General features: G+C 32.1%; 1 pseudogene; it reads right to left on the reverse strand.

Annotated features, from left to right (window-relative positions):
• Nucleotides 1-6,320: 6,320 nt before the first annotated feature.
• LOC150023281 (uncharacterized) lies at nucleotides 6,321-7,926 on the reverse strand (annotated as a pseudogene).
• Nucleotides 7,927-14,743: the final 6,817 nt, after the last annotated feature.

Raw genomic sequence — 14,743 nt, forward strand, 5'->3', positions numbered from 1 at the left:
ATCCCACATTGTGTCTATGTTTTTGTTACATTAAAATAATATAGTTTCAAAAGTATATATTTTATAGTAATGGTATTAAAATATTAAAATAATACACTTTGGAAATATATTCATTTTTTTAAGAATGATATTAAAGTATTTATGATAGTTATTTTTAAATAAGAAATTATGTATTTTTTTAGTATAGAGCGGTTGTTCTATTGTACATTTTTTAAATAAAAAAAATATATTTCATTTATTAAAGGATAAAACAATCTAATTAAAAGATTAAAAATTAACGAAAAGATATATTAGTGGTATTAATAATATTAGATATTTATGTTTTTTTTAAGGCATATAGATTATGATAAGTGAATAAATGGTTTTTTTTTATAGATAGTGTAATTGTTATTTATTAATATAATTTTTTTATCAAGAAAACAAGTGATTTTAATAGATAATAAATACCTTCAAATTTTGATGAGTTAATCATAATCTCTCTAAATATATGTTAGAGAAAAAAAAATTATGCTTGAAGACAATATGAGGAACTTACACAAAAAAAAACTATCAAATAATCTAAAGTATATACAATGATTAGATGATGCTATCATAGGATGTAACATGAAAATAGTAATGGAATCACACATATAATACTATATATTAATAATCATTAAACAACGACTTTCAGATAATGTTAACATGAAAGTAGTAAATGATTAAACCATGCATATAAAAATAGGACATGAGTTTGAATTTGTTAGAAAAAAATTCAAACAGCCTATGATTTTAATTAAGTACTAAAAAAAATATATAAAAATATTATCATGCTTTATCTGAAAGATGATGTTTAAATCAATAACAAATCATGTAAGATGCAAGTTATTCGTCTAACAGACGATATAATAATGTGTAGTCTTATATTATGTCTAATCTATAAATAATACAAATGAAACTCACTCACAGGGTAACATTTGCCATGTGTCAATCACAGATAAATCAACCAACAAAAAATCAAAAACAAAATTTACCAAATGTAGAAATATCTCAAGGAAGGAACCAATGAAAGGCTGACAAATGGCATAACCACACGAAGCCACGTTCGTGTGATATACACCCCCTTCCCCTCAACCTCTTCAGTTCCTACTTCTCCAAAACCCTTATCTTCTCCATTCCCTCCAAAACATGTCGGAATCAGATTCAGATTTAGAGTGGGATGAAATAATAAGAAGGTCAACCAAGAGAATTTTTGCTCCATGAACATTTTCGGGGAGGTATGTTTTGTATAGGTTTTAAGTTAACAATGTTACTATTCTTTGAAATATTTTCAACGTTAAAATCATAGACTTTTATTAATTTATTTTTAAAGGATATTGTTTTTGTGGATCGTGCTTTTATCATAGAGTTTGCAACCGAACTTCGTGAGTTGTGGATTCTTCAAGACAGTAATGATGCAGTACATTATGTCAACTACAACATGAATTTGTTGTGTCCGGTTATTAACGATGGGTGGTCAAATTTAGTATAGTCTTATGAATTTGAAGATCATCATTGTATAAATTTTCGTTACGTTGGTGGGAATCACCAGTACAAAAAGGTAAATTAATGACGGTTAAAATCAACATTTAAAGACGGTTCCGGAACCGTCGTTATTACCAACGTCGTTTAAAGGTATGGTTTTTTCACGACGGTTCCCATAACCGTCATTAAAACTCCAATTTATAACGACGATTCCCACAACCGTCGTTAAAGATGGGTTGCGATTTTTTAATTTAAAAAATTGAAGGCACTTTTAAAGACGGTTCCTATAGGAACCGTCGTTATAAGTATGGCTTTTAAAGGCGGTTCCAAGTGGAACTGTCGTTATATGTCTTGATTAAAAAAAATTAAAAAAATCTCAAATAACCTGCTTAAAGTTTTCAATTCCAGAAAATAAAAACATTTCAAATCATAATTTAAATATAAAAATTAAATACAACAAATTATAACATTATATAAAAAAAGTTTGGTAATATATAAAAAAAAAATTTCATTGTAATGATTTATCTATACTAGAGTGTTATACATGGTTACAAAATACTTTGACCATGTTGTTCTCACATACTTCAATGCTTCTAAATCTAGCGGGTGTTGGTCGTTGAACAATTGTGACATTTGAAATATTTTGAATTAGTGCATGAATAATAAATCTCAAATTTTAAAGTGTTTATTGTATTGAGGTATTACCTTATCCCAACCTTTCTTAATTTCAGCTTGCAAAATAGTCAACATCCACTACATAACATAATAACCGCAATCATAATTTTCAGGTTGCCTGTTGGACTGCATGTGAAAATAAATGTATTAAATGAATGAGTAAAACACATTAAATTAAGTAAACAAATATACTTTAAATACCTTAAGGTACATCCAAGTGAGTTTTTGTGCGTTTGAAGTTCTCCTCCCACACAACATATTATATCCAGAGTAAGCACTAAAATAATAAGATTTCATGTTAAAATACATAACATTATATAATATATAAGTAATAATAAATGTTAAATGAAACTGTCGTACCTATCTATAATGTTTTTAAAATAGACAGGAGGTTTTTTATGCAAGGAGCAAAACCATGCAGCGGTATGATCTTGAACAGATATGATCAATAGTTCCAATGACGCCTGTATAACAAATCAGTTAATTAGTTTCTCTTATTTCAATAAATTATTAAAACTTATTTAATAAATAAGAACTTACTCATGGATGTACGGAGCAAAATAAATGTGTTTTCCACCATTCTTTAAGGCAGTGGTGATGTATGTTTGTGTTTTCGACTTCTTGTTTCCAATTGATTGAGTGATTTGAGGGTCTAAAAACCCATATATATTGTGTTTCCCCTCATCAAAGCATAATCCAGAAAGATACCTAAATTTCAATAAGTTAGTACTAATATATTTAATAAATCAAAAGTATAAAGATTTTAAAATTTGAACTTACATCATCCATAATTGCAGAACTGTTATGTTAATCTCTTGATCTCCGGATGCAAGGTCCAACAAATCAGACATGTGAACGTACAACGGTAGATTACTATGCCTTCCAAAAACATTGGCATCCCATGGAACCTCTAAAACGGTTGTATCTAAAGTTGTAGCAACTTCCACCAATGTCGCTAGAGGATCATCAATGGAGACTATTTTCTTCTTTCCCAGAGGCACATTTGTCTTAGGTTCCTGCTACTCATCAAAACAAAAAAAAAACACTTAAATTAGTTAGAATGTAATATATCTGATATATAATTCTATTAATATTAGTGCAAATATATACCATAGAGTCTATAGGTCTGACGAGATGTCTAGGCCAGGCAACGAAAGTATGTAATGCCTCTGCCACAATTGTCACCTCTGATGTCGGCACAGGAACTGCAAGATCACCATAAAGAACCTTTTCCACCGTGACCTTCATGAAATTAGAAGGAAGAGGCACATTGTGTAACATTGTGACCCCTTCATAACACTTACCCAAGGCAACGAATCGGGTCAAAGAATTACACTCAACATATAATTCGCATTGGCTAGTTGAGCCAAAGTCATCCCCTGATAGATCAACTGTCGAACAACTCCCTTTAGTGCTGACTTTCTTAATAGGAGGCGGAGGTGGTTCATCTTCTACCATAGTAGGTGGTTGTTATGAGTGTCCTAAACCCTCCCACCGCTTTTTGAACTCCATTTCCATTCGCGCACTAAACTCCTCCATGAAGCTTTCTTTAAGCTCTTGAGCTACCTCAGCCTTTAACTGCTCACGTAGTTGTAGTAAATACTCTTGGCTAGGTTCATTGGACAATTGTTCCTTGCTGTGTGATGGAGGTCCAAAGTATGACCGAATCCCAACCCCATATCCAGCTACACGAACACGTCCAGGGTGTTCAGGTCGTTCGAGAGCAACATTAAGAATATCATTGCGACCACATGATTTAAAAGTCCCATGTGTTGATTGCTCATTAAGAGAATCCTAAAACAAATGAAAAGAAATTGACAAACTTCAACACATTGAATTTAAAATAACACATAGAATTTAAAATAACACATTGAAAAGAAATTGTCAAACTTACAATGCGTTCAATTGTTTGTTCTATAGACTTAGAACTCCATGTCCCTAATGTGTTTATACGGGCACCTTTCCACATCTCATGTCGGAGTGGTGGGGATGGAGGTCTTAAAGAATCTACACTATTCATTTCCTCAATGGAAGTAGAACGTGCTTTAATATTTTCTTCAAGCATCTTCTGCTCTAGCAACTTATAACCACCACGAGACAATAAGTGTGGGGTATCATTATGTGCCTGATTGGCTTTTGCTTTGTTCCGAACCTCCTATCATAACACTCAAAATTTAGTAATACGTTAATATAAACTATATTCAAATATAAAAGTGATACTAACCTGCCATTTTTCAGTTTGTCGAATATTGACAAACTGCTGCCAAGTTTCTTCATCAATGGATGCATATTTTGCACAAGGATTTTCTTCTTTCCTTTTCCCATATATATAATCTGTTGTCAATTTTGATTTGAACTGACGAAACTTGACACCCACATCTGAAAGAACCTTCGCTTTCAAGGTTTCCACATTCGGGATGTTGTAATGCGTCTACATTGTTTGAAAGAATTAGTTCATAAACAAAAGCAAAGTATAAAAGAACTTTAGATTGAGCAAAGTAAAAACAGTTACATACCAGAATATCTTGCCAAATCATGTTTTTCTCGTGGTCAGTCACGTGATCCCAAGACTGAGTTAAGATAGAGATCCTTTCACGAGATAGTACTCCGAGATAACTCCTATATTTCTTTGCATGTTGCCCAGTGGGCACACCAGTGTGGATATCAATAGACAAAGGTATTTTGTCATCTTTAGTTATCTTATTAAACATATTCTTTAATCTTGTAGGTCCTCTACCAGTTTTTGAATGGGAAACTTTATCATCTGCCATGTTCTTGTTATCAAAAAAATATAATAAGCATCAAGAATATGAAATATAATGAAAATGAAATATATTGTAAAACTAAACATGAATCACATGTACATACAAATATATATTCCTTCATCATGATCATTTCGAGTTGCATGTACAACATCAACAACATCCTCGTACTCTTTATTGATGGTCGTTCTTGTAAGTGATTCAATCTCACAAATGTCATTGTTTGTATCTTCTGGGTCATTATGTTGTTTTTTTCCATGTAGCACAACAGACCAGTGGTCAGACGTAGGATCTTGGATATAGAAAACTTGGGAAGCTTGATGTGCCATTATAAATGGTTCGTCATGATAACCTATCTTTCGAAAGTCAACCAAATTCATTCCTGATTCATCAACTTTGACACCAGTCTTATTGTCAACCCACTTGCATTTGAAAACAGGTACAGTAAACTTGGTATAATTAACTTCCCAAATCTCTATTATGACACCATAATAAGGCATTGATCCCACAATAGGATTTTGATCCTTTGCAGTTGAAAACTGCATAGACTCTGCCTCCAAGGTGACTCCGCTATTTTGCACTGTACTCCTATCATCTCGAGACTTTATGTAAAACAAACAACCATTTACTTCATAGCCAGAACAACATAAAACATCAAATTTGAGACCGTTTGCAAGCCATGTTAATGTTTCAGATGTTGATGGATCATTCATTATTTGTTGCTTAAACCATGACATGAAAGTTTTGTTATGCTCAATTAACACCCATTTTTCTGATTGTCTTGGATTTTTATATTTGACAATGTCTTTGTGTGTATCTAAGTATGGTAACACCTCATCAGTGTTATTCAAGATATACAAGTGTGCTTGCAGAACCTCTTCTCTAGATTTTCTTATAACATGTACACCTCTTGAAGATTTACTTATGAATCTACGAGAGTGCCAACCTTTTTCAGGAACTTCTATACATTTGGCTTTTGACATGTACTCGGAACAAAACTCAATAGATTCTTCTGAAATGTATCTTTCAATAATGGAAGCTTCTGGACGACATTGATTCTTCACATATCCCTTCAAAATCTTCATGTATCGTTCAACTGGATACATCCATCGCATATAAACTGGCCCACACAATCTGATTTCTCTTACAAGATGAACAACCAAGTGTACCATAATATCAAAAAAAGATGGAGGAAAAAACATCTCGAGTTGACACAAGATAACAATTATTTCTTCTTCAAGTTCATCCAACTTCTGAGAGTCAATCTCTTTACTACATATGGAATTGAAAAATGAACATAGTCGAGTGATTGTATGCCTAACATTTTTGGGCAAGATTCCACGAATAGCCACTGGTAATAATTGTTGCATTAGAACGTGACAATCATGTGACTTTAAGCCAATTAGTTTCAAATCATTCATAGATACAAGACTCTTCACATTTGAAGAGTAGCCTTATGGTACCTTAACACCTTTAAGACATTCACAAAAACTTGTTTTCTCTTTCTTTGACAAAGTGTAACACGCTGCAGGCAAGTATGTACGTTTACCAACTTCTCTCGGTGTAAATTCCTCTCGTATATTCATTTCAATCAAATCCAAATATGCATTCACACCATCCTTTGTTTTCCCTTTAATGTTCAGAAGTGTTCCTATTAGACTGTCACACACATTCTTCTCTACGTGCATTACATCTAGACAGTGTCTAACATCCAACTTACACCAATACGAAAGATCAAAAAAGATTGATCTCTTCTTCCATATTTCACTCACCGTTTGCTTCTTCTTCATTTTTCCAAAAGTCACATTAACATTTTTTATTTTTTCATAAATTTCAACACCACTTAAGGGAGTGGGACAAATGTCATGTTCTTGGTATCCATTAAAAGCTTTTTTTCAATCGACGATACGGATGATATTTCTTTAGAAATCTATGATGCCCAAGATACACGGTTTTTCTTCCATGTTTCAACTGCTCATAAGATGTCTTGTCTTGACATATTGGACATGCTCTATGGCCTTTCACACTATAACCTGACAAGTTCCCATATGCAGGAAAGTCATTGATAGTACAAAACAACATCGCATGCAATCGGAAAGATTCATTTTTAAACGCGTCAAACACATCAACCCCTTCATTCCACAATAATTTCAAATCTTCAATCAATGGATTAAGATAAACATCTATGTCATTTCCAGGTTGTTTTGGACCAGAGATCATCATAGATAACATCATGTATTTGCGCTTCATACACAACGCAGGAGGTAAGTTGTAAATCACTAACAAAACGGGCCATGAACTATGATTACTACTTAAATTTCCAAAGGGATTCATTCCATCAGTTGCCAATCCAAGTCTTAAGTTTCTTGATTCTTTTCCAAATTCAGGAAATTCTTTATCAATATTCTTCCAGTGCAAAGAATCAGCAGGATGACGAAATAATCCATCACATTTTCTATTATTTGCATGCCACCTAAGGTTTTTAGTGTCATATACATTTGCAAACAAACGCTTAAGCCTTGGAATTATCGGAAGATACCAAACAACCTTAGCAGGAGGACCTTCCTTTGTCAATTTCATCATTCTGACCAACCTTAACCTTATAGCGTGACATAACACACATGGGACATCCTCTTAAATCTTCATACTCATTTCTGTATAAAATACAATCGTTAGGACATGAATGTATTTTTCTATACTCCATACCCATTGGACAAAGTATTTTTTTCGCCTCATAATTTCGATTGGGCAAGGTATTTCCTTCTGGAAGCATGTCCTTAAGCAATTGAAGCAATTCTGTAAAACTTTTGTTGGTCCATCCATTCATTGCCTTCAAATTCATCAACCTTAACACTGCTGATAATCGTGTGAAGTTAGTTGAACCAGGATACAAAGGAGTCTCTGCATCATTAGACATATTTTCAAAAACTACATTAGCAAATGATTTTGCTCCCACATCACGAATCATGTCTTCTAATCTATCATCCATTTAGAAATGAACTTCCTCCGAACCTCCGTGCACACTTGGCAAGTCTAACAATTCACCATGCCACGTCCATGTTGTATAACTTTTCAAAAATCCATCACACAAAAGATGTTCTCTAATTTCAAAAACAGTCAATATCCTTCCATTTAAACAATTGATACAAGGGCACCTTATCCTTACTCCATTCTTATAACTAACGACATTATGTTCTGCGAATTGTATGAACTCTTCCACCCCTTTTTCGTAAGTATCACTTATTCGTGATGTATTAATCCAACTCCGATCCATAGAACTGCTAAACTAAGAACCAATACTTTCAATATGTAATCATGAAAAAATAAAACAAAAGTGCCGAAGGTCGAACACCTCCGGACTCAGAACCAGTGCGTTCAATATGTCAAAACAATATATAATGACTGAAAATTGCCAAAGGTCGGACACCTTCGGACTCAGAACCAGTGCGTTCAATATGTCAAAACAATATATAATGACTGAAAATTGCTGAAGGTCGGACACCTCCGGACTCAGAACTAGTGTGTTCAATATGTCAAAACAATATATAATGACTGAAAATTGCCGAAGGTCGAACACCTCCGGACTCAGAACCAATGTGTTCAATATAAACAATTAATATCAAACTCAAAACGAATACTTTCAAAATATAGGTGATAATAAATAAGAATACACTAACCTCAAAAGGATGGGCGGTCACGACAAGCGGTTGCAGCAAGGAGTCGGTGCTCACGGACGTGCGTCGCGACACAGGTCGGTCGTCACATAGTCGTGGATGGCGATCGCAGGTGCAACGGCAGAGTCGGCCGGCAGTTGATGGAACGGTCAAGGTGGTGTCCGTCGGGCGGTCGCGGTAGGAGCGCGGACGGTGCGGTCACGACAGTGGATCGCGAGCGGTCACGGTCGTCGCGGTCGCATCAGGGCGTGGCGCCCGGTCGCGGCAGGGGCACGCGACGCGGTGTAGAGTCGCGGGCGCTGCGGAATCGCGCGGGGGACTGCAGAGTCGCGCGGCGCAGTGCGGAGTCGGCGCGGCGCGGTGCGGAGTCGCGAGGGGGGGTCGCGGGCGCTGTGAAATCGCGCGGTGCGGAGTCGCGGGCGCGACGGTCGTCGCAGGCGTTGCGGAATCGTGCGGTTGCGGGCGTCTGCGTGTGTGAGGGTTGCGGAGAAGAGTTTGTGAGAAAGAGTGTGAAAGAATGTGAGAGAGTGTGAGAAAGAGGGGGAAAAAACCACTTTTAACGACGACCGTCTTTGAAACTGCACTTTTAACGACGGTTCTTGGGGCGAACCGTCGTTGTATGTTTAGGGTCTGGTTTTAACGACGGTTCTGGCGCGAACCGTCGTTAAAAGTCTGAAAAAATTTTAAAAAAATTACAGGAATGCCACCGCGTCGTTTTTAACGATGGTTATCACTAAATCGTCTTTAAAGGGTGTCGTTATTGAAGAATTTTGTTCTAGTGAATTACTTTCATATTACTTTTTACAAAGGAAATTCACCACAATCTTTTGTGGTAGCTTTTATGGATACCATTAATCGTTCTCTACCGCTATCTGAAGGACTATTATGTCATTTCACAATAACAACTACTATCTACCAATGTCATGGACCTTACCTGGTGATAGTTATGTTGCTAACAAATTTATTGATATGGTTTATTTGCATCATGTTTATAATGTGGCCATTTCTTAATTAGAATTCTTTAATTGGCAATTTGTATAAGAACGTCCTCCTGCATTTGACACATTTATTCGCTCACTGATGTTATGTATTGTTGTTTTGCATGGTCCTTCAAAGGAGTTCACATGCGATGTTTTAATCGATTAATGAGAAATGGGATGTGTAGAATTGGGTAGTGGTTGGATGGAATTTTGTGCATTACATGTTCTTCGAGAAGGTAACAAACTGTATTTTGAATGTGATAGTGAGAAGCCCTCGAATCACATTCGGGTCATTGTGGTTATGGACAAATCATATAAGTAAATGTTTACCTATATGATTAATATTTGTGGTTATATTTAGTTGTTACTGTATCAGTTTTATTATACTTCTATGTTGGTTTTATTGATTAATTTTATATTTATCATTAGTTGGCATAATTGGTTGTGTTCAACTCCATATGCTTGTTTCCATACAAAAAAACATATTATTATTTCAAATTGCATGTTAGCAGAATAAGCACCCCATCTTAGAGTATTGGCTTTGGCAAAGAAACAAATTTGGTTTTACAATTCAAATTGGCTTCATTTAGGATTTTTTTCATTCAAATGTTGTAGAATGGAAATATAAATTAAATGTAATGTAATTTTCGTTTAATATGTAAGTTGTATTTTGTTAATTCTATTTTAATTTCATTTCAAAAGTGTTGTGCATTTAATTAAAATTTAATGACTTCTCTCCATTAAAAATTGGAGCTCTGAATATAAATACTAAATTTCGGTTAATAAATTAAAAACAAAAATAAAAATTACATATTAAAGGAGAGTAAACATCACAAGTAAATGATAACGAAAATGCAGTTATTTCATTCATGAACAATTAATAAAATTCAATAGAATTGAATAATTTTTAATTTTAATTATAAATGAACTTAATACAAATTATACAAAATTTTACTTTTTCGTAAAATTGTTAATAAATGAGCACTTCAAAATTGTTAATAAATGAAGCGGAAATTAAAAAAATTTCTCGTTTTAATAGAAGTTTTTCATTTTCATTATTTTGATTATAAATGTCTCATCTTGAAATTTATAATCACTACTCTTGCATATAGCATTTCAAACCGTTTTTAAAGGCTCACTTTTGCAGAAAATCTTTACCTATTATGTTCTTTTGCTGCATTTCTATCATTTTTGGTTGCTGCGTTCTTCTTTTATGGCAAACCACCTCCAGAAATTTTGCTTTCGTTCATAATCAATGGCATGCAATGGAATAGGTTCTATTTTGTTCCCTTTCTGTTATTTTATAGTTCATCTTTTTCCATGATTCCTCCATTTAATCTTCAAGTAAAGTGTTTTATCGTCACTTTTGTACCTGAAGCAATCCTTGCACTCTTTTTTTTTTTTATCTCTTCATCTTTTAATCTGGGTTATTAGCTTTTTTATATTTCTCTTTCAAAGTAAAATAATCTTCTAAATTTGTAATTAGGGTTTGGGGTTTGTTTATTTAATACGCCAATAAAGTGTATTTTTTTACTAACTGCATCATTTCATTTTCCACATTCTTTTGATTTCTTTGATGTTCCGAAATACATTTTTATGGTTTTCATTGTGATATATTGTTTTCTTTTATGTCATTTCAGTTTTGATCCAACTTTTAAAGATGTTTTTGCTTTCTAACTCTTTTAAGGCATTTACTGAAATTAAATTATATCTTTTGAGTACATGTGTCCTCTTTTGTTATTGCCTATTTGACAATAAAGTGTATTTTTTTGCTATCATTTTTCACATTCTTATTATTTTTTTGAAGTTCTGAAATACACTTTTTTTAGTTTAGTGTGTGAAATGTTTTCTTCTTTCATGTTCATTTCACATTTGATCCAACTTTGAAAGATTTTTTGTTTTCCATCTATTTTAAGGTATTTTGAAACGTGGCCTGTTTTTCATTGTCCCAGAAAAAACTAATTTGACATCTTTATATTTGTGTTAGTATTTATTATACTATTATTTATTACCATCTAACATAACTATACTCTCTCTCACATTTCTCATGCACTCTGACTTTGCCGTTTACATTTTTCAAGAAAACTCCATTGACGTCTTCATTTTTGTCATTCCCCATGATGAACTTCATCATGAACTTATGGAAGCGTATTTCCTCTTCATAATATTTTTGTTGTTGTTTTCAATGATAACAATAATATAATAATATATTTATAATTATTATAATAAAATAATAACTTTAATCTTTATTGTGAAATGACAATAAAAGACATTAACTTTAATATTTATTATGTATATCGGAGTATATCTGTCGTCGTTTGCATTCAACAAAAAAAAACTCCATTGATGTCTTCATAATAATATCCTAATCTGAATATCTGAATATCTTGATTTCTTTATTTTAAATTATCAACTATCAATAATAATAATAATGATAATAAGAAAATATATTTAATTTTTAATTCCTTATTACCAACTTTCAATAATAATAATAATTGTAATGATAATAATATCTTAATATGAATATCTTAATATCTTTATTTAAGTTAATATCTTTTATAATTATGTATTATATATATTATATATTATACATATCTATTATGTCTTATGTATATCTTATGTATATGTCTATCTATCATAGATATATCCATTATATTTATTATTATGATTTACCATTTTCCTTTTTGTTATGCTTATGACTAATCTTTCGATAGTACCACAAATTCCAAATTTACAAAATTTGGATGAGATTTTGACAATGGAAACATAGGGAAGTTTCTAGACCAAGAGCATTTTAAACGAGGTATGTTGTTTTCTATATTTGGTTTATTTTACATTATTACTCACCAAAATCTAACATGTTCTTTCTTTTCAAATAGGATCATGCTTTTTTTAATCGTGCTTTTAGAGTTTGCCTCTGAACTTGGTACAAATTGGTTCTTGGTGGATAATAAATGTCATAGACATGTTGTTAAATACAATATGGATTTGTGCATTCCTGAGATCTGTGGAGGATGATTTGAATTCCGTAAATTTTATGGTCTTGAAGGCAATCATTTTGTATTTTTTCGTTATGTAGGAAACAACTTTTTTAATATTACTTTGTTTAAGGGAAAATCGAGCCCTTTATCTATATACAAATTTTATGATCATATCCAGAATCGGTGCCCTCTCATTCATGGTCCGAAGGTTCATTTTACTATTAAAATATATGTGCCATTCAAGCCATCTAGTAATTTTGTATGACATTTTTTACACTATTTGTTAACTTTAATTTATTACTCTATTAATTTATTTATATCCTTATTTGTCTGTTTTTAGGATCTACCTCTTGATTTTGCCAACTACATTTGGGGTAGCAAGTTAAAGTATATTGTCCTTCATGGACATAAGAGGCAAGTCAAGTGCAAAATTCTGATACGCCCACGTCCGAAAGCATCTATTAAATTTGGCTGTGGATGGAAAGAATTTTGTGATTGCCATAAACTTCGTGAATGTGACAAATTAATTTTTGAGCCTCATATTGGGATGAGCCTGATTGATATGAGGGTTCTATTAGTGGTGTGAACAGTTAAGGAATGGTGGTTTGCGAAGTACAATGTTATATTACAGTATTTAACTTAACAATTTTTTGTTTATTATAATAGTACAATAGTATGTGTTCATCATTCATTCATCACGTTTAGTGGTATTTTTTTTCTTACATGTTTTGTAGAAAAAAGGTAAGGCGAGGTTGTATTTTGTAATTATGTTGTTTTTAATATTCAAACCTCTTCTTTTTCATATAAAGTTGTATATTATGAATCCAACATTTGCTTTGTAAATATACCTATAATTGTCTTTAAAAAGGTTACAAGTATGTATTGCTACAGAAACCGTGTCTACTTTGACGCGTCTGTAAAGCCTATGTTATAGGTTTTTATGTTTGACTTTGCAAAAATAGTGTTAATAGATTTTGTAAGTCCTCCTCGCTATCTAAAAGCATAGAAAAGGGATTGATTTTTTAACACTCACATGTGCAATGTTATTTTTTTTATAATAGAATACACTACTTAGCAGCAACAAGAACTATGTACCGTACCACACCTCAAAAAGGTAAATGAGAGGTATTTTTTTTATATTTATGATTTATTTATAATTGTTATTATTTATTATTTGTTATAAAATAATTAATACATAATTTAGTTGTTTACCTCATTAATTAATATTAAATTCGATATTCTAATTAATATTAAAATTCTTTCTGTTATTTTTTAATAATTTTATGTTATTTATGTTATGCTTCATAAATATTCCTTTTATCATTTAAAATTCATTTTTTCTATTTTATGTAAATTTAGAGACGAGTGCAAATTGACTTCCAATGTTTCCAAAACTATGCTAAAATCAAGGATAACATTTCGGTGAGAACATATTTTTCATGTTAATAGGTTGCATTGTTAAAGATATTCTGCATACTATGCATTTAATTATTCAGTTAATGTTTAAATTTAATTTAAATTTTAAAAATTTGTAATGTGAAATTTTAAAGAAAATATTAAAAGTTACTTTTATATATATATATATATATAATGTTGATAGGTATGTTCATCAAACTTCAGATAATTTAGAAGTTCTGGGTTTTTTCTTTGGTGTATACTATAGTGTGGTATTTTCGGTTGTTTCTTTTGTTGTCATATTCACATTGACATTTACATTGTGGTTTACGTAACAAAAGATCATGTCCAAATTGCAAGTTCATAATCAGATACATTATGTTATCGATGTTACTCCTGCAAAAGAGAATTGGAACATCATTGTTAGAGTTATACGTTTGTAGTTTGTTACTAATCTTGCTAAATCTAAAATTTCGTTTTCGATGGAGTTGATTTTGCAAGACAAAGAGGTTATACTACATTGACTTACAATACTTTGTTCGGTTACATATTTTTTTTGGTTGGAACATTAATTCTTACATCTTTATTTTTTTGTCATAATGATTTATGTTGTATTCTATTATAGGGTGTCATCTTTTTTATGGCAACGTGTATTCATCAATAATTTGAGCATCAATAATCCTTAGAAGTATAAATTCGATTTTTAAAAGTACCATTTTTTTTACCTTGGGAGAGTCGTGATCTTTTCCAATAAAAACAATTAGTATACCATCATA

This window comes from Phaseolus vulgaris, chromosome 11 (assembly GCF_051622355.1).
Source record: "Phaseolus vulgaris cultivar YP4 chromosome 11, ASM5162235v1, whole genome shotgun sequence".
NCBI lineage: Eukaryota > Viridiplantae > Streptophyta > Magnoliopsida > Fabales > Fabaceae > Phaseolus > Phaseolus vulgaris.